This window comes from Oryx dammah, unplaced genomic scaffold (assembly GCF_014754425.2).
Source record: "Oryx dammah isolate SB20612 unplaced genomic scaffold, SCBI_Odam_1.1 HiC_scaffold_2, whole genome shotgun sequence".
Classification (NCBI taxonomy): Eukaryota; Metazoa; Chordata; class Mammalia; order Artiodactyla; family Bovidae; genus Oryx; species Oryx dammah.
Genome location: NW_024070186.1, coordinates 122,872,793 through 122,891,886, shown reverse-complemented (window position 1 = coordinate 122,891,886; position 19,094 = coordinate 122,872,793). Strand labels below are relative to the sequence as shown.

At 33.2% G+C, this 19,094-nt stretch overlaps 1 non-coding gene across 1 annotated transcript; it reads left to right on the top strand.

Moving 5' to 3' along the window:
* Nucleotides 1-4,488: 4,488 nt before the first annotated feature.
* On the top strand, nt 4,489-4,560 carry TRNAR-ACG. Its single transcript has one exon. It is a non-coding gene; the product is annotated as a tRNA-Arg (tRNA).
* The last annotated feature ends 14,534 nt before the right edge of the window (nt 4,561-19,094 follow it).

The following is a 19,094-nucleotide window of genomic DNA, read 5'->3' as shown; positions in this document are numbered from 1 at the left end:
TATCTAGGTTGGTCATAACTTTTGGTGATGGACAGGGAGGCCTGGCATGCTGCGATTCATGGGGTCGCAGAGAGTCGGACACGACTGAGCGACTGAACTGAACTGATACTTATTGTTTTGGGCAGAACTCTAAAGAACTAAAGAGACTCATCTACTTTGTAGATATTTATTTATTTCTAACAAAATGTCTAAACCTTAAAATACTAAATAAAAGTTATCATAAACATCTTACTGTAAAAGGTCTTTGGATACAAAGTGCTAGTGGTCTTTATTATGATGTTATTTCAATTCAAAGTATTTAAACATATTTCACTACTTAAGCTTATGTATAATTATAAAATGTTTCTTTTGGCAACTTAATTTTTAATTAATCTTTAGAACAGGTAATGATGTCAGAGAAAAGATTGTATTAAAGAGTTGATATTAACAGATGTAAGAGTCAATTGATTAAAATAAAAGCAAAGCAGGATAATGAGGCAACTCTTTTTAGTGCCTGTAAAGTATCAAGCATCCTTACAATTGCTTTATATGTTTTAATTCATTTGATTGATGTGAAATGTGATGGAAGTTAAGGCACAAGAATACTGAAGAATCATCATCAAGCTCATACAGCTAGGAAGAAATATTTAGATCAAAAATATTGCCCCTTTGACTGCTGTTAACAACTTCATTATGGCAACCAGGAATAAATGTGTTAATTATACCTTTACATTGTTTTAAGAATTTTTAATTTGTTACAATTATTAAGGTGACATATTAAAATATCAATGTAGCAAAGATTTTTAAATATTTTGAATTGATTATGACAAATTTTATGTTTGATTTTCAGTACGATAATTAAATACAAATGATCCCTGACATATAATGATTTAGCTTGAAATTTTTGACTTTATGAGGGGTATGACTCACATACAGTAGAAACTGTACTTTGAATTCTGAATGATCTTTACCCAGACTAGCAATATGTGGTACAATACTGTCTCATGATGCTGGGCATTGGCAATGAGCCACAACTTCCAGTCAGCCACACAATCACAAGTGTAAACAGTGTATACACTTACAAATCATTCTGTACCCAAATATTGTTTTTCACTTTTAGTATAGTATCAATAAATTACAAGAGACATCAATACTCTATTATAAAACAAGATTTGTATTAGGCAGTTTTGCCCAACTGTAGACTAGTGTTTAAGTGTTTGAGCATATTTAAGGTAGGCTCAACTAAGCTCTGCTTGTATTAACATCCGAGTAGACAGCTGCTGCTGCTGCTAAGTCACTTCAGTCGTGTCCGACTCTGTGCGACCCCATAGACGGCAGCCCACCAGGCTCCCCCGTCCCTGGGATTCTCCAGGCAAGAACACTGGAATGGGTTGCCATTTCCTTCTCCAATGCATGAAAGTGAAAAGTGAAAGTGAAGCCGCTCAGTCGTGTCTGACTCCTAGTGACCCCATGGATTGCAGCCTACCAGGCTCCTCCATCCATGGGATTTTCCAGGCAGGAGTACTGGAGTGGGGTGTCATTTCCTTCTCCACTAAGTAGACTAGGTGTTTTAAATACATTTTCCACTTAAAATATTTTCAAGTATTGATGAGTTTTTCATGATAACCTCATCATAAGTCAAGGAAGATCTGTATAGATTTTTCATTTGTATCACCCATCCTCAAGAGTGTTGAAACATGAGAAAATATCCTATACTCCTTTCTCTGGTATCACAGTGAAACATGAAACAATTGTAGATCTCTGGGTTCCATCCATTACTCACTTTAGAATTAACAAATATAACTGACCACGTAGATGGAAACTTTATTTGCTGGCATAAGAATAATAATATAATAAAATTAAAAGAGATGAGAATGTCTATTAGTAGTTAAAGGAGAGAATATCCAGGGCATTAAGGAAATTCATAAATAATGCTTTTCAACATTCACTTCATGATTGGAATATAGAAAAAATGGTTTACTTCAGTAAAATGTTAGAATGTTTGATCACTGCTTTGTCATACATAATACAAAATATTTTTTCAATGAAAACATACATTTGTCTCATTCATGATGATGATGGTGGTGATGCTACCAAAATGTCTTCATTACCTATAAAATCATTTTTTTGGTAACTTTCCCAAATACTGCCAATTATTTATTAATAACAAACCTCAGCAAATCACACACACACACACACACACACACCACACACACACACTCACACACACACACACAAGATTTCAATTTGCGAAGAATTAATTGAGTGCCTGACATATAATAGGATGTGAAAAGGAATACATAAATGAATAAGACCATCCTTGGCTCAAGATGGACTCAAAAAAATACATTGAGTAAGTTAGGTTTATAACACAAGTTAGTGAATTCAGTATTTACAAACTATAATGTCAAATTTTATACACTGTGAACAAAATAAAATATTACACCCATGAAGATCAGAAAGTCATGTTCTATTTCAATTTAGCTTTGAACTTAACAGGTTTAATATGAGGTATATTTATTGAAGAATAATAACTATAATATAGGAAAAAGTGGAAAAACTAGCTGTATTGGCAACACATTTTTATTATCATCTTTTTAGTTAAATCTCAGTAAGTGTATTAATGACACATGTATATATATATTTACAATAAAGTAACCAACTTATTAAATTGACATCAAGTTTTTGAAAAGATTCTTAATTTGCAGTATGACCAGTCATCCTGATGATTACATGTTTAAGTGTAGTCCTAATTGATCATGGAGCCTTTTGCTATAAATTACAGAGAGGGAATACAGATTTCACAGGTTGATTGTGACTTAATGGCAAATTTCACAGTCTGAATAGAAAAAGGATATAAACACGCAGGAATAAGGTATTTACATGGATTCATGATGTGAAAAGTTCCTTTCCAATTTCCAATGCATACAGATATAGTGATAAATCAAATATGAGAATACAAAGGGAATATTAAGGGATGAGGAAATAAAAAAATATGCTATCAATTGTATCTATCCAGAAATTTTATTTTAAAATAGATATATATAGAATTTAATGTTGAAAATTTTAACCCATAAATTTAACCCATAAATAAAAATATACTGTACAGTTTAATTAAATAAAATGCTAAGTAAATATAAGTGATTTAGAACTAGTTATTAACTTTTAGTTAATATTTCCTATGTCAATGTAGTATTTCCCGCCCAATAAGCCTTTGATTTTTAAAGGAATCAGGTCATTGCAAGGATAAAACACTTCATAAAAGTTCAGTGTCTTTCCTTTTCATACAACACTTAGGTTCTTGTATCAGATTCATAAATACCTGAACATTAACAGATTTATATTAACAGTTATATATTATTATATATATAAACAGTTAGACATATGTTAACAGTTATAATCCATAACTTTGGGTTTTGGTCAATTTTGTAAGTTTTAATGATTAAAATGCCAATGTTCAAGAAACAAAATTTTTATTCTTTTTGAGTTTTAGTGTGAAATAATGTTTAGTGCAATTTAAAATTTCTTCTTTATGACTAGTTTTGTGTATCATTAAAATTACTAAAAAAAAAAGAAAAAGCTAAATGATTGCTAATTCAGAACTAGATTATATAAAAAGGAAAGTTGGATTGTCTTACTACATTATTTAGTAAGATAAAATAATTAACATAGAATTGTGTTAATAAATTTTATTAATACCAGAGTATTAGTAACATGTTTAGTCTGAGTTGGACATGTCAACATTTCAAAACAGCCGAGCAGTCAAGTATCAGGCATGCTATATAAATTCATTAAGACTGAATATTTTTTGTCTTTAAGTGGTACTTCTTTCATATTTTAAGAAAAATAATTTTAACATTTCCGTTAAGAAATATTGTAATGGATTGAAAGGGAACTTGTTCAGCTTAATGGTCCCAATTGGTTTACATTATGAATAAAGCAAAAGAGAAAAAAAGCAATTGTTTTACTTATATTTTACTTCCCTTCACTTTAGAATGTTTTTCTTATAAATTTGTGTATAGTTTTCTACACCAATTTCAGAGTTTATTAATGCCACCAAAGTTCAGGTACTGTAGGATATACTAGTATCTTACTTATGATTGCTTACTTTGCTCTGTGTCTATATAATGCCAGATAGCTACAAACATGCAAACTTCTCATGTGAAAAAGAGTTGACTTTGTGCATGTACCAAGTATCTGGGTGCTACAAATCTGTGTGGTTTTGTGGCTACCTAGCCACTTTTTTATTTTATTTTGCTTTTATTGTGTGTTGGTGTCCTTATAATAGGTCTTTTTCCTTTTCTTTTCCTTTTTAGTTTCTAGGTGAACTTAGTGACTTTCATGTATATGTTAAGATGGCTACATTCAATTCTGAAATATAGTTGTAAACTCTAATAGCCATTGATGAATTGTCTTTTGGCTAAATGAAGTGTGTGGCATTGCTTTTGACACTTAGGATAGCTGTTCAAAAGTTCTGCTGAGTGAACATTTGCACCTCATTCACTGACTTCCCTGGTGGCTCAGATGGTAAAGCGTCTGTCTACGATGCGGGAGACCCAGGTTCAATCCCTGGGTTGGGAAGATCCCTTGGAGGAGGAAATGGCAATCCACTCCAGTACCATTGCCTGGAAAATCCCATGGACAAAGGAGCCTGGTAGGCTACAGTCCATGGGGTCACAAAGAGTCGGACACGACTGAGAGATTTCAGATTCATTCACTGTTAATGTATAGATATTGATATATCTCATGTTCCTTATGTAATTCTATTTCATATCTGTTATTTATTTACATCTTTGACCCAGATGTCTTTGTGCCTCTGGGTATTCTCTTTAATACCTATTTTAAAAGAGAGAAAGAGAGAAGAAAGTCTTTGATTTCGTAAGGTCAGTAGTCACTAGAAAATGTTTCTGCTTCAATGAACTTTTGTGATGTAAAATTTTCTGGTCTTTTCAGCCACTTCCACATTACTAAATTTGAATGACCCTCAAGTATACAATGTACTAGAATAATAATTATTTATTCCCTCAAAAACAGGACAGTATTGACTAATCAAAATAGATAGATCATATTAATTATATGTATTATAAATACTCATAAATTTTATTTATTACCTTAAACATGTAAATATTTTTTTTTAGTGCAGAAAACATATGCAGTGCAAACTGGAAATAGAAGTAATGATGACATTTTTCTAGACTAAGATAATTTCTTTAAACTCATGGAATTTCATTTGCAACACCAATTCTGTATCCACCTGATATTGTCCTTTGGATTCAAAGTTTTCTAAGTTCCCAAAAGACTTTAATATTTACAGATAGTCACATGCTGAAAAGATTGACTTTATATAATTTATAAATTTATAGAACTTAAAGCATCATTTGTTTTCTATCTCATTTCAGACCTTATAAAAAGAGATAATGTTATAAAATATAATTTCAAGGAAATCATTGACTCATCAGATTTTTGAAAATCCACTAAAAAATGTAATGTAGAAGGGAGAGGTCTGAGCTACCACTCTGGAAAGGGCAGGCTGACTTTTAAGTAATAGCTAATTAATTAGAGTTGCTTGTGTGAAGTTATGAAAGGCAACACCAAAGAAAGCTCAAACTACAGCACAATTGCACTCATCTAACACACTAGTAAAGTAATGCTCAAAATTCTCCAAGCAAGGCTTCAGCAATATGTGAACCGTGAACTTCCAGATGTTCAAGCTGGTTTTAGAAAAGGTAGAGGAACCAGAGATCAAATTGCCAACATCTGCTGGATCATCGAAAAAGCAAGAGAGTTAGAGAAAAACATGTACTTCTGCTTTATTGACTATGCCAAAGCCTTTGACTCTGTGGATCACAATAAACTGTGGAAAATTCTTCAAGAGATGGGAACACCAGACCACCTGACCTGCCTCTTGAGAAACCTATATGCAGGTCAGGAAGCAACAGTTAGAACTGGACATGGAACAACAGACTGGTTCCAAATAGGAAAAAGAGGACATCAAGGCTGTATATTGTCACCCTGCTTATTTAACTTATATGCAGAGTACATCATGGGAAATGCTGGGCTGGAGGAAGCCCAAGCTGGAATCAAGATTGCCAGGAGAAATATCGATAACCTCAGATATGCAGATGACACCACCCTTATGGCAGAAAGTGAAGAAGCACTAAAGAGCCTCTTGATAAAAGTGAAAGAGGAGAGTGAAAATGTTGGCTTAAAGCTCAACATTCAGAAAACTAAGATCATGGCATTCGGTCCCATCACTTCATGGGAAATAGATGGGGAAACAGTGGAAACAGTGTCAGACTTTATTTTTCTGGGCTCCAAAATCACTGCAGATGGTGATTGTAGCCATGCTATTAAAAGATGCTTACTCCTTGGAAGGAATGTTGTGACCAACCTAGACAGCATATTAAAAAGCAGAGACATTACTTTGTCAACAAAGGTCTGTCTAGTCAAGGCTATGGTTTTTCCAGTGGTCATGTATGGATGTGAGAGTTGGACCCTAAAGAAGGCTGAGCGCCGAAGAATTGACGCTTTTAAACTGTAATGTTGGAGAAGACTCTTGAGAGTCCCTTGGACTGCAAGGAGATCCAACCAGTCCATCCTAAAGGAGATCAGTCCTGGGTGTTCATTGGAAGGACTGATGTTGAAGCTGAAGCGCCAATATTTTTGCCACCTGATATGAAGAGCTGACTCATTTGAAAAGACGCTGATGCTGGGAAACATTAAGGGTATTGGGAGAAGGGGACAACAGAGGATGAGATGGTTGGATGGCATTACCAAGTCGATGGATATGGGTTTGGGTGGACTCTGGGAGTTGGTGATGGACAGGGAAGCCTGGTGTGCTGCAGTTCATGGGGTAGCAAAGAGTAGGACATGACTGAGTGACTGAACTGAACTGAACTGATGCTGAGTGGGAGTGTGCTCAGTTAAGCTGTGGTATGTCAGGCACTTATTACTGAGCTGATCTAAATTTAAAAATAATATTTGGTAATCTTTATTAATGATACACACTATAATCTGAAATGTTATATCAATATTGGAATAAAAGCAGTTCACAAGAACAGAGGACTACTTTTTAAGTTAAATTTATTAAAGCAGTCATAATATTAATATCCAAATTACCCAATTTAATTCTGTCTTTTAAAGCAAAATATTAACCATGATATAAAATCAGTTTACATAAACACAGATGATACAAACACAAAAACAGAAATATTGTTTCCATTGTTTCTGTTAAATAAAGCTATCAGAAAACAAGTAACATCTACAAAGATAATTCTGGCTACGTATAGTGGTTATAACATTGAATGTTTTGTTTTTAATTTGATGTTTCTGAATATCTTATCATTGTGCCAGATGATTTTTATGTATTAAATCCTTAAATAATTGATATTGTTCTCACTCTTCTATAGATGTGGACACAAAATCTAGCAAAAATGAAATGAGAGAGTACATGTCTGTGTGATCTAGATCTCAGTGGGTTTTTCCAACATATGCACTATTTCAAAATTACATAATTTAATCATTTAAACTCTAAAAATTATAATTAATTTATATGTCTGCCTTAATAAATACTGTCATTAAAATAGAATTTATTAACAGTTTTTAATATTTATGTTAACATCTAAGTGATTTCAGTGAAAAATAGTAAGTGCTTTTAAAAAATATGAATGTTTAAATACATTAAAAATATAAATATAAATAAAATTATTTCCATAAATAAAAATTCAAAAATTGTCTAGAGTTTATGTATGTTTATTGAAAATGGAGTATATGTAGGATAGAAAATAAGGAAAATCAATATTTGGGGAAACAAATATTCATTATTATAAATAAAGTGTTATAGAAAAATGAATCAAAATATCTAAAATCTTTGGCATTAGAGGTTTAAAGTTTCTGAAGCAACTGATTCTAGAATCAGAACTCATACATCCATATTCCTAGCTATTACTAATAATAAGAATCCACCACACACACAAAAAGAGAGCGAGAGCGAGAGCGAGAGGCACTTTGAGAAACCCAAAAACAAAGCAGCAAATGTTACCTATTTTGTCACGTCTCTCATTGCCTTCAGGTTGTCTTGTCAAGAGAATGTTATCTGAGTTAATTTCTTTCTTTAAATTTTTTAACATAATAAGATTTTATTGTTATAAAAATGATTGCAAAATCCAAAACTCTATTTGTGTCCAAATTTCTCATTTTATTCCCAAAATAAAGAGCCAGATTCGATTACACACTTCTGTGTCATCATGGGCAGTGGTGTCCTCTGACAGAACCAGTTCACTCATCTATTCAGATTGGCCCTTTTATTATGCATTGAAACTATCTGTTGCCATTTACCAAAGTGTGGTATGAATCCTAGCCACACATTAAATTGCACCTGTTACAGCTTAACACAGTGGTTAAGAGTATGGAATCTAGTAATTATGGCTGAGTTCTAATCCACTTATTGGTCGTTAATTATAGATAATTTACTTAACCTCTCTCTGCCTTAACTTCCTGTTTGGTAGAATGATGATAGTAATAAGATCATACAAGTGCTTGACACATTTTAAGTACTCAGTAAAGATAGCTAGTAATGATTATTTTCTCATACATATATCTTCATCTCATTCTAAAAATATTAACTGAACAATGATTAACTCAACACCAGAGGACCAGACACCATGTTAAATTATAAATGGTAAGAAAAACAAAACATATGCTAGAGCTTTAAAATCCTTAATGTATAACAGGAAAACCAAAATGTCCCTAAAAAAGAAAAACACAATTTGATAAATCCTATTCCAGAATACATGCATAGCATAGGGTGTATAGACAAGACTATTAAAATTGCAGGCACTATCACCGTACCTGTTACTTCAGCACGGAAGGCACCATGAGGATCAATCATCAGTAGATATAAATATAGGGCCTCCCAGGTGGCACAGTGGTAAATAATACACTTGCTTATTCAGGAGCCTCAGGAGACACAGATTCAGGAGACCTGGGTTGTATCCTTGGGTTGGGAAGATTTCCTGAATAATCTCTTGAACAGTGGAGCCTGGCAGGGTACAGTTCAAGGGGTCACACAGAGTTAGACAGGTCTGAGCGGCAACTCGCACACGTGGATGGAAATATAAGTATCGTTTCAGATAGTATATCTCTTCAGATTAAAGAAACATACATGTCACCAGCACCAAGATTTATAGATGTTTACTTGTTGGAAATGGATTCTTTAGGGGAAACAATGCTATGGGAACTTAAACTGTCAACAAAGAAAGCAAAGGAAGGGAGAGAGGAGTGGAAAGACGAAAGAAGAAAAGAAATTATCCTTTTAAATCAAGTACACTGCCCTCATTTTACCAGTATTCTTGCCATGTCACTCAAGAAATCCTCTGGTCAGTACAGATCACTGTCTATCAGTTAAATAAGCACCTCATATTTGTTATCATAGGTTGTATTCAGTTTGGATCTTTTGAGTATAAGCTCTCTGAGGGAAGAAACTGGTTTATCTGAATCTGACCCTTCAGCATTATTTCAAGAGTTGGTGTGAAAGGACTTCTGAGAATTGAGATGCCCTGAAGATTACTTATTCCTTGCCTTTGCTTTTTTAGAAATGTTTTTCTTTTACACTCAAGAGTTGAAACTTAAAATTATTTTTCATCCTTTAGAAGAAAGATTTAAATAATGTGATCGTGCATCTTATCTTTAAGGAAGAATTCCACTGCCTCTGTCCTCAGTGCATGTCAATGAGTAACTTAAAATCAACATCTGATGTAATCAACATCTCTTACATAAGAGCAAGGAGAATTTGTAACTAAATCTCCTAAATCCCAGATTGTCAGAAATACTAAAAAGACAAACACAAACCAAACCATCTACTGATAAAAATCATTTTACAATTATACAAAACCAGAATACAAAGTATGATTAAATGTCTCTTCATGAAACTGATAGTTATGCTCAAATGTGTGAACAGATACTATGTATATGATGCCAAAGCTTTAAGCTGTTGGCAAGCAGAGTTGTTTCTTATCCAATAGCCTAGTATCCTCTCTCTTGTCAAGTCCATGGGTACCAGAGTGATGAATTCACATGGAAAGAAATTAAAGTTAAAGAGATGATATCAGGATGAAAAAACTAGAAATATCATATATATCATGTACTGTTTTAAAACAAAGAACATAAAAGAGTCAATGTAATCAAATAAACAAGACAGCTTTGTTATTTAACTTCTATTTTACTATATATTATGATTTTATATTTATAAAAATTATATGATTTTCATATTAAATTCTTAAAGCAAGCAATAAACACACACACAAACATGTATCTATGTATAAGGATGATATAAAGGCATAAATTGGGACTACTATAAAAACTTAATGAGATTCTTTTAACAAATATCCATAATTTCAAATACAAAATTATGAATACTGTTTCTTCATAATGCTACTGTCAATTCTCTCAGTGCCAGCCAGAAATTTTGCTGAAGTATTCAACTTAACAGGATAATATTTTTAAACAAAGAAAAACTCAATTTTAAATATTTGCACAGTCCTTAAAACATAATCTTGTTAATAATGGACATGAGTTTGAGTAAACTCCAAGAACTGATGATGGACGGGGAAGCCTGGAGTGCTGCTAGGGTCGCAAAGAGTCGGACATGACTGAGTGAACGAATTGAACTGAACTGAACAATGAGTTTGATATAATCTGGATTATGACACAAACTCTCAGTTCTGGGGGTATGACTATGATTAAAACTTTAAAATATCATAAAATGTATTTAGCCCCACCTCTTCCCATAGCTGGCATATTTTTGTGGCTGTGCTGATGAACAGTTTGTAACTTTGACAGTCAAATACCTCTACAATTTGAAAGAATGCCATTTCATATGGGAATTCTTTTGTTTTTTTAATTCTAATTGTTATTTTCAGGTGACATGCACTTTGCAATGACTTCCATTTTGAAATAAGATGATCTTTGTTACTTTTTAAAAAATAAAATAAAGTCCAAAGAATGTGCTTTCAATATAATGTTCTTCAACAGTGAGAGGAATCTTCTAATAATGGTGCTGTGGTCAAGCACCAGTACATAAATTGTCTTCTGTTGTGACAGCAATATGCAGTGGTTTTTTAGTAACATTGTAATGAAATAAGTATTTCTCAGATTATCAAATCTATGTTTTATAATTAGATATTTTAAAAAAGGAGTGAGAATGAATTATGCTTCATAAATATCTTATATAAACCGGTATATGAAGCTATTTTCAAGTTCTGAGTTTTTTTATGTAAAATATAATAATGTCTGTTTATGAATGAAACATTTTAAAAGAAATGGGAAACAAATAATTTTAAAGGCACATCATATTCCTGTGTTAATAATCTATAAACAAGCTACCTGTCAAAATTGATAACTGACTGAAAATTTGAATTAAATTTTTGTTAAATTTATTTGGTCTAGTACCTATAATAGAAAGTAATTTATACTTGAAATGCATTATGTCTTTATACATGCTCTCTTGGTTCTTTACTCTTCAGTTACTTTACTCTGTTGTAACAGTGAAAGCCTGTGATAAAATAGACTCAAGTGTGCTTTGAGAAGATATTCATTTCCACTAAATCCTATTGCTTCAAGTCTTTTTTATTTTCTTTTTCATGGAAATCTGAAAAAATTCCTATGATTTGGGTAATGAACACAGACTTTCCAGATTTCAAAAAAAATCCATCAAATATTTTTCACACATCAAGCAATCACAAAACCAGCACTGGCCTGAGTATTATGACAACTTGTCAGACTGAATGAAGTACTGTGCCTACCTAGGCATTTTCATGTTTTGTAGATAACAAGGTGAAAAGTGAGTAAATACTGCACAACAAAAGCACAAAGAATTCCCCATTTCCATTCCATTGCTTACATCTTCTCTAAGGATTACTTTGGTTTTAAAAAAATAGAAGTATGTAAGTTAAAATTGTCAAATGAAAAATATGAATACATATAAAACTATGAACTTTGAAATTCAAACAATTGTTTACTTTAATGAAAGATAGCCTATTTTCATATGGTCACATATAGGTAAAAACCCAAGTCTCGATTCTCACAAATAGATTTTATTGATAGGTATCCCCCCACCGCTGAGAATAATGATTTGTGAGTTTTCTTTTGGAAGGAGGAACAGCATAACAATAGTTTACCATATAACAAAGACTATATATTCTGTCCTTAAATATGAAGCTGTTATCTAGTATTTCCTTTTGATACACAAAATGTAAATTCTGCATATAATTTTAATCTTACTTTCTGTTCCAAACTAATTTATTATCTCCAAATTAAAGGTATGTTGTAATTCTAGTGTACATTTTAAAAATAGGATTTTTTTTTTTGTATTTTGTGATATTTTAGTTCATTTAAACTTGCTGCTATCAAGTATGTGCGTTCTTATATTTTTCTATGTAGTTATCATTTGCAATCTTCTACACATTTTTAGCTGGTTTTTGTAGTTAATTCTTCCTCTGAAAATGTACTATTCTTTAACCATCTTTCCCCTTCAACAAATATTAGCCTAAACCTACTGATTTTGTTTTCTTTGACTATTTAAGCTTACATGCTTAGGCTGGTGACTCTAATTGTTGCTACTCTCCACTTCTTTCTCTGCTAGAGAATCATTCATACTTCCCACTTCTTTCTGCAATCAGTTTATTTGTTTGTAACCACCACTGGTCAGTTATTGCAATATTAATGTGTTGTAAACCACTCCAAGACTCAAGTACCTGTGTATTTATTTCACGAGTGTAGTTATGACCAACCTAGATAGCATATTCAAAAGCAGAGACATTACTTTGCCAACAAAGGTCCGGCTAGTCAAGGCTATGGTTTTTCCTGTGGTCATGTATGGATGTGAGAGTTGGGCTATAAAGAGGGCTGAGTGCCGAAGAATTGATGTTTTTGAACTGTGGTGTTGGAGAAGACTCTTGAGAGTCCCTTGGACTGCAAGGAGATCCAACCAGTCCATTCTGAAGGAGCTCAACCCTGGGATTTCTTTGGAAGGAATGATGCTGAAGCTGAAACTCCAGTACTTTGGCCACCTCATGAGAAGAGTTGACTCATTGGAAAAGACTCTGATGCTGGGAGGGATTGGGGGCAGGAGGAGAAAGGGACGACTGAGGATGAGATGGCTGGATGGCATCATGGACTCGATGGACATGAGTCTGAGTCAACTCTGGGAGATGGTGATGAACAGGGAGGCCTGACGTGCTGTGATTCATGGGGTCACAAAGAGTCAGACATGACTGAGCGAATGAACTGAACTGAGGATTTCTATGATTCTTCTGCACTCATTTGGGATGGACTTCTGACTTTGAGTTGTGGTTAGGTCTGACTCTCATTTTGGGTCCAGACTGAAGAGCCAATGGGTTGGTTACTAGAACAAGTGCTTTTTATGGTAACTGGCAAGAGTAGAAGAGGGCAAGATAATATACAAACACATTTAAAGTTTCTAGTGTGACAGCATGGCTTATGCCTGCCTGTATTTCAGTGGTCAAAGCAAATCATACGGCTACACCCAAAATCAATGGGGCAGTGAAACATATTCTACAACAATGAAGTTATAGCATGGGCTGGCAATGAAGGCAGAATTGAGAATAAAATGTCATCAACCACAACTAGTAAAAAGGCATTTTTATTTCTTTTCAATGCATATATTAACTACACACTACTCGACACTTAGCACCTGAGTTGGCTTAATCTTATGGTATTGGAGGGCTTCCCTTGTGTCTCAGTTAAAGAATCCTCCTGCAATGTGGGAGACCTAAGTTTGATCCCTGAGTTGGGAAGATCCCCTGGAGAAGGGAAAGGCTACCCACTCCAGTGTTCTGGCCTAGAGAATCCCATGGATTGTAGTCCATGGGATCATAAAGAGTTGGACACAACTGAGCAACTTTCACTTTACTTCACTATGGTATTGGGCATTAACTTTGTTGATGTGGGAGGACTTTTTAGGTTTACAAGGTTAATTCAAAAACTTTTTTGAAAATTTTCTGTTTTTAATTATGCTAAAGACCCTTGACTCATTTTATTTAAATAAAAAGATGTTATTTTTACCATATAAGAACATCAGTACTAAGTAGTCTTCTTTTCCCAGATATAAAAGAAACAGATTATAGGCAAAGAAACTTAAAGATTCAGGCACGCAATAAAAGTGTGAAGTCCCTGGGCTAAGAATGGACAAGGGTATTTAGCTGTGTGAAGACATGGAGAGATTAGAGGGCAGATGAAATGCTAGGGAAACACCACATATATGATCTTATGTTGAGTTCTTGTTTTGTTTTTGTTGGAACTTACTTTGTACACCCATAAACAGGAAAATTTTGAAAATACAACACCAAATGTCAATTTAAGTAATATAATTACCTAGTAACTTTAATTTAAAAGACATTTCCATTCACAGTTCTCTTTTAAGCTTTAAAGTGTTATTTCAAGAGTTTTATGAGTAGTCTAAAGATATAATATTTGAAAGTTTCTTAATAGTCTCATTTTTCTTTTAAGATAACTAATTATGGAATCATTGTGGATTGTTTGGAGGTACACTCTACTAGGTAGGACTTCCCTGGTGGCTCAGAAGGTAAACCATCTGTCTGCAATGCGAGAGACCTGGGTTTGATCCCTGGGTTAGGAAAATTCCCTGGAGAAGGAAATGGCAACCCACTCCAGTACTCTTGCCTTGAAAATCCCGTGGATGGAGGAGCTTGGTGCAGGCTACTGTCCACGGGGTCACAAAGAGTTGAGCACGACTGAGTGACTTCACTTTCACTTTTCTCTACTAGGAAAAGAGTTCTATGTATTGTCTTATTTTGAGACTGCTTTTTCTTGTTATTTATAAGAATGTTTGCATAGCTGATGTATTTAGTGGTTGTAGTAGCCAACTGTCAGCAATGTTAGCTTGAAGTCAGCTACTTTAAAACCCAAAATTCTTATTTTGCATAATTCTTCAATATGTAATAGACATATTTGAAAACAGGGCAATTCACGTAGCTCTGTAGAAGTTTACTTTGTAACAGATGTTCATGGTAGTTTGAAAGCTGCTATGCTTGATTACATATCCACAGTATGTATGTGGATAGATACTACCTACACTTAGGTTATTTGGCAACAATTTTGAACTTGAACAATTTCTATTGAAAATTCAGTTAATGTAAAAAATCCACCCATGTAATGATATTATTAAATCAAGCCAGATGTTTGTAGACCTAGTGCTTAATGGTTTGGCTTCCATAATATAGAATGCATTTATAGACGCTCACCTTTGTATTATACCCCTGCCTTGTATGCAGGGACACATTAAGAATAAATCCTACAAACTGGTCTGTAAATCTACTTTAGAGAGTTATAGCGATTTTAATCTACTTCATTTGCATCGTTCTCTACCTCTAAAGATTAATTATAAAAATATTTCTGTCTCATGAACATCGTTTATTGTGAGCCCATGTAATAGACTGAGGAAGTGGATGAGTGTCACAATTAGAGAGATGAGGTTTCAAATATCTGCTTAATATTGGATAACTTTCTAGCTTATCTAAGCTTCAGTTTCCTTATCTGTGAAATTATACAATAATATTCCAAAATTATAGAACCAAATTAAATTTTTTTTGATGTATGGCAAAACCAGTACAATATTGTAAAGTAATTAACCTCCAAATTTAAATTTTTAACCCATGTATATTATTGTGGCTTTTAGTAAACATAAATAGTTTTATAATAGATGCTTAGAGATCAAATGTATATTGCTCATTGGATTATATATAAACATGAATAGTATAGTAGTATTTTACACTGTGTATACATTGGAGATTTGCAATTCCAGTATGCTTTTTAGTTGAACTGAAAGGTCATAAGAAAGGAAGAATATTAAATGATATCAGAGTAACAGCCCACCTTATGACAATAATTGCAAACATCCTATTTAATATGAATATAGTTGATCTATCAACTCACTGTTAGTCATCACTGATGCCCTTTAGTAGCAGGTAGTATTGAAAATGTTGAATTAAACAGTTTAATTTACAATGAAATTAAATGAATCTCAGTAGAATAAATCAAATGTCTCACCCATGAAGGTTAATTATCTTTCTTCTGATAAAGAGAAAAAGACATCCATGACTGAGTAATGTCTTCTCCCACTTAGAAATGGAAGCTATTTCTAGGTAGATATTCATATCCATTATTTAATTTTTAATATTTTCTTATAATTATACCTGATTTTCTAAAAATATTGTCAATAAAACAGCAATTACTTTGTCAGTTCATGTTGACAGCAGAAACGTCAGTTGAAAAAATATAACTTATTAACTCAATATCTGTAAATTGCAGGAACTGTAATTATTACTATGAATATCTTTTTTCCCCTAACTCTTAGCATTGTGAAATCTATTGTTAATGATGCCACATTTTTTCACTCTCTTTTCCTAAAAGCAGTTAGATACACATAAAAGAGAAGTTAAAATTGCCTGATAGCATATGAAGTCAGTGCACATAGCTTGGCTTCAATCACTGAGGGCAGAAAAGAAACCAGTTACTGTGGATGAATATTTAACTGTCTTAGCTCAAGGCTCTGGTCCTTCAAGTAGCTTGCACAGCCTCTTGGGTCAAACTAGAGAAGTTTTCATTGAAGAGTGCATAGGAATTTTAGTTAAATTGCTTTCATTAGTATTAGTAAGAGACTCAAAGAAAAGCCTGCATTGCACTTTAAAATAGTAGCAATAAACTAAAACCTTCATTAAAATTATTTTTGGTAAATATACCTTCATTATTTTGTGAGTGTTTAGAAATATTGTGTCTGGCTCTTACAGTCAACATTACTCAGGTCAGTAAAGTGACCTTCCTATCACCGAATATAACTCAGTCCCAAGAACAGTGAAGCCTTCTAGATGCTGGCTTTGTAATTTCTTTCTGCTTCGTTACAGAAACCATTTCACCTTCACTACAGAAATGCACATTAAAGACCACTAATTTGGAATGGGTCCTGATTGTTTCTTTCTATAAAGTTCCAATTGTGTGTGTGTGTATGTACACACACTAATGAATTTCCTGTAGATATGTAAAAATGTAAATGATCATATAAGAAAATAGAAAAAGTCTATTTGAATGAAAATGATTTAGCCAACTTAGTGTTCTATATTGTGAGCCTATGAAATGACCAACTATACAGCTACAACATATGAAATATAATTTATCCAGAGGTGCTCAAATAAAGAAAATTGTGGCTTTTTCTGCAATAAAATTCTGATACTCATTACTTAAAAATTGATAACAAAAAATAAAATGAGATTAAAGAAAACCCCAACAGCAAAACAAAACAAAAAAACTACCCCCAAAAAAAGAATGTACAGCAAAGAAAATGCCACCTCCCTGTCCAGAATTTCATTTCTTATTTTTGTTGAAATAAAAAGATATAAACTAGTTAGAGAGTTTGGACTATTGTGTGCAGTCAACAGTTAGAGCAAATTGATTTCATATTGGTATGACTCTTACTGGATTCCCTGGATTTTCTTATCCTGATGTAGTTCTTTGCTTTATTTCAAAATAAAACACTTGCAAACGCTTCCCCATGTGCTGGAGTTGTTTGAATGTTCGGCTGAACAGTATGAATCGGTAGTAATAAAAGCATCAGCAGGATTCATTTGCAGCCTCCTGCCGGGAGACACTTTACCTTAGCAGCTCAAATTATATTGAATCGTAATGAATGAAGAAGTGGATCCCTGCCAGGGAATAGTTTGTAACTTGGAAAAGTAGATATAATTACATAATAATTCTGCCTTTGCAGAAGGTGGCTCTGCTTTAGAAGTACCTGATGTTATTTACAACTGTTACTTGCAGCTCTGTTTAGTCATCATGTTGGTATATCAATCAAACCCAAGAATTTTATGTTCTTTTTATTTCTACTTTACTGCTAAACAAAAATGTAGTGGCATCTATTTCACTCCTGCAATCGATCTAGGATTTCAGAATCTTAACTCCTAATACTCCATTGCAATTTTTATTTACTAATCATAGATATCTATGATATGGAAGTATTTTTATAGTTTCTCATTCTTTCTTCTCTTTTTCCATATACACATTTGATTGCTAAATATATATATACATACATATTCTGAGAAATATGTATACACACACACATATATACATATATATATATGCAAGTATCCTATAGCAAGAAAAAGCAAAGTTCAAAACACTGTTACATAGGAATACTTTAGCTAAATTCACAGTGTCTTTTAAATGTATGTCTACATTTTTCTGTTCCTTGACTTTTTTCTGATTTTTTTTTTTTTTCCTAATACAAGTGGCTACCATGAGTGTTCTACAGTATGGCATAAACTAAAGACCAAACATAGACATAAATCAGAAACTTGGTTTGAGGAACCAAAGATTACTCTAAGCTCATTTGTTAAGATAAACAATGCTCAACAGTGGTTGTAGGGCAAGAAAAACAGGAAAGAACAAAGATTTTCCAACACAGTCTTTGAATAAATGAATGAATTTCCATTCTGACACATGACTGATCATCTTTAATTGTGTAACTTGTTGCATGGAAATGACTTTCCTTACAGTCTCTTCTGTCTGGCACACACTGACTTTTCATTCAAGATTCAGTTCAAGAATCTCTTTTGTTGGAATTCTTACTTGTAATCTCTACATTGTAGGAACAACCTTTTCTCAGAACAGTGGTTCTTAAATGTTCATATGCATAAAACTCACCTGAGTAGTTCATTTAAAAATATATATTCCAAAGATCCATGCCCAGTCACTAATTCAAAAGATATGAGATTAAGTCAAAGAATCTGCATTTTTGACTGAGTCAAGTGATACGTACACAGTCCAGGGCTATACTTTACAAAACCCTACATTAGGAGGAAATGTAAAGTTTATATTAAGAATTACTTTATAATAATTAGTAGGCACAGTGTATGTGGCATTAAAAGTAGATTTCTGAAGAAATAAAATTAAGCATTAGCCTCTTCAAATCTGTAAATGCCAGGTATGTTTTCATCTTTGATTACATTTCTCCATATAATTCTCTACCCATAGAACAGTGAGTAGGCTTAGTTGCTCAGTCATACGTAACTCTTTGTGACCCT